We start from the raw sequence: 2980 nt of genomic DNA, 5'->3' as shown, positions 1-2980 counted from the left end.
CTATACTGAGGACAGAGCCTTTGTATGGAGGCAAAGGGCAAAAGGGCAAAAATCAAGGTCTTGGTTACTTCTGCAACAAAGATAAACCATCGGATCAAAAAAAACCAAGCTGGTGCTTTGCTCTACTCCGTCACAGCACTCAAGTCCTCACCAGCACTGCAGCAAAAAGCCACCCTTGTCAGCTACCTTTCTTCCACTGCACATGCAAAAAATGTTACAGGTATCATTAATAGCTGTACTACAAATACATTTATGAAAACTCAGCCTTAATATTTATAAAGTTACGAATATAGAACAGCTAAATAATCACCCAAAATGAAACAAAACAAAAGACAAAGGCAAGACAAAAGACAAAGGTATTCAGAGGAGATGCACCACACGGGGAAGGAAAAAATGAGGGACAGAACAATCTCCCTCATAGTAAATGCAGAGCTGCAACCCAACACTAGTGCTTTTGCCTACAAGCCTTTCCTGCTTCTCCGTTGTGTCTCTCTCCCAAAACATCAATTCCAAATATATTCATAGTCTATAATCAAAGGGGATCCCATAAATCTGTTTGCATTACTTTCACTTCAGTTAAAGTGATAGGCGACGTCAAACTGCTGCCAGTTTCTGCCACACTCACTGATTTGTCAGACAGATGGGTAATTTAAAGGCCATGCACCGCATTGTGTCATGAAAAATACGGTTGGGTTGGGAGAGTCTGACAGATAGAGGCTGGGATGATCGATGTATGCATTGTGACACTTCCTCACAAAAGATTATTGGTGTTAGCCTACAATCTCATATATCAAAGGCTTCTGGTGAATACTGCAGCAAATCCTCCCCAGTGCTTCAAGCAGCCATTGATAAAATGAGGCCAAACTCTTTGCCAGTGTTAAGATTAGCAACTAACAGGGAAAGGGAGGAACAAATGGTCGTAAGTCATAGTTTGGATTTATCAAGCAGATTTCATCAAAGGATTTCTAGGTTGAAGAATTCAGCCCTCCATCCCATGACGCTTTCTAATAACTGTGCCACAGCTATTCTAGCTAATGTGCACATCTTCCTGGGATTAGTTTATTAAAAAATCCATGATGCTTCTCAAACAAACATACTAACCACAGGATTTTTAATATTCTGTGTTTGAGAGGATTAAGCATTATCCCCTCCAAAGGCATATAAAGATTTTTAAACTATGGAGAACATGGACAGAAATCAGGTATCCTGCACACTCACCTATGCTCTCCTGCACAGAGGATTACCAGGGATTAAGAGCCACCACCACTTTAGTATTGGTAACAGTATTTTTCTCCAGAAGCACGGTACGCACTAAGTGCTTCAGGAAAGGTATCGGAGTCGCAAGGTGCAGTAATACCCTGATGATCTCATGCACAACAGCTGTTGATAGCTGCTTTATTGTTTTCTAGGAAGCAGACGATCTGTGCAAATCCAGTTCTGTCTGGTTCCCAGTACAGCATCCCTCAGAGGGTGCGACCCGCACCGCGTACTGTCATTCAGGCACCAACTGAAGGTCAGCAATGCGCCATATGGAGTTACGCCCTTCCTTCAGCTCACATCTGCACAGTCTTCCTAATGCATAATTATTTTGCCTCCCCATATGTCCATCCACTTGTTAGGCTCTTGTCATGCTGTTTGCCAAATTGGCTTTTCAAAAAGTACAAATACTGAAGCAGCAGGACCTGCCCTTGTCCTGACTCCAGCTTTTATCCCAGTGTAACAATCACATGTGCAATTCAGGCACTTTGTACTTCTAGGCAATGCCTCCTCGACCACCTAGGATGTGGTTTTGTGTGTGGTTTAAGGAGGAGAAGGAAGGGAGGAACCTCTTGAAAGCCATTGCACCTTGTTTCTGAGCTACTTTCACCATAATGCTCAGTAAATCATTCCACAGTGCTTTTTCCCCCAAAATCATTAGCTGCTACTCAGCAAGTTTTCAATGGAAAGGAACAACTGCTAAAAGGATACAGGCAATTCAGAGCGCTGTGGGCAAGTCTCTTCACCCATAACGCTAAGACAACTTTAGCAAAGAGCATTTTAAAAATCTGCCCCATCTGCCAGTAGCCATCCCTTTTCTCTGTCCACTTTCACATTAGTGTTTATTCAACAAAAATCAAATCCAGTTTCATCCCTGTGCATGCCAGAGTGCTTGTGTACTCAAAAGTATGTCTGTTTCTTATTTTTAGCTGTATTAGTTGACCTAATAAAAGATATCCTTCCTGTTACAAATTTGAGTTTTCATTCACTTGGTTTTGCTTATGGAGTCTCAGTGCTGCAATTGTGACTCACAGAGCAGGTATCTGATTAAGGATTCACTTAAATGATTACTGAAATTTCTTGGTCTTTGACTTTGTAAGAATAGGCTATTTGCCCTTATATTTCAAAGGAATTATTTTAATCCATTCTAAAGTTTGAGTATAGAAATCCAAAATACTGAACCACCAAATCAAAAAAAAACAAAATATCTCCCCGTCAAAAGAATTACACTTAGGATGCTGAAATTTGAAATTAATATAATTTCCTTGGGCTCAAATGAGTAGTCACCTTTATCCCAAATTTTGTTTACAGATGTCACTGAGATGACTCTGCCAGCTTGCTATGGACATGGTTCATCAGCATGCAGCTTCACTTCCTAAGTATCTATCAGTAGTCCAATGTAAAAGTAAAACCTCAAAATGTAGATTGATGTTTTTATGCTTACAACAAAACCACAGGAGCAAGCACCTACAAAAAGTCAGAATCAATTTGACTAACTGAAGGTTTTAATCCAGGCACCAAGAAACCAATGGGATATATAGCTTTAAGATCAGTGACTTTTGCAAAAGTCGAATCTTGGAAAACTAGAGGACAGGGTAATCCCTGAGCAATAAAGAACAAACGTGTTCTAGCAGAAACACCTACATGGAGTATCCTAAAACAACAGTATGGGAGACTTTTTTAGCAAATGTATTTATGAATGAGGTAGATTATAGATATAGTA

The 2980-nt window shown here is 40.3% G+C and overlaps 1 protein-coding gene across 1 annotated transcript in view; it reads right to left on the bottom strand.

Annotated features, from left to right (window-relative positions):
- Positions 1 to 2980, bottom strand: part of LOC103771816 (anthrax toxin receptor 1-like) — a gene marked incomplete at its 5' end in the record, with an annotated part of 55355 nt that overhangs the window by 2730 nt on the left and 49645 nt on the right. The window lies entirely within an intron of this gene.

Source organism: Merops nubicus, unplaced genomic scaffold, assembly GCF_000691845.1.
Source record: "Merops nubicus isolate BGI_N331 unplaced genomic scaffold, ASM69184v1 scaffold7394, whole genome shotgun sequence".
NCBI lineage: Eukaryota > Metazoa > Chordata > Aves > Coraciiformes > Meropidae > Merops > Merops nubicus.
Note: the sequence above shows the minus strand (reverse complement) of the source record. Positions and strands in the feature narration are given on the sequence as shown.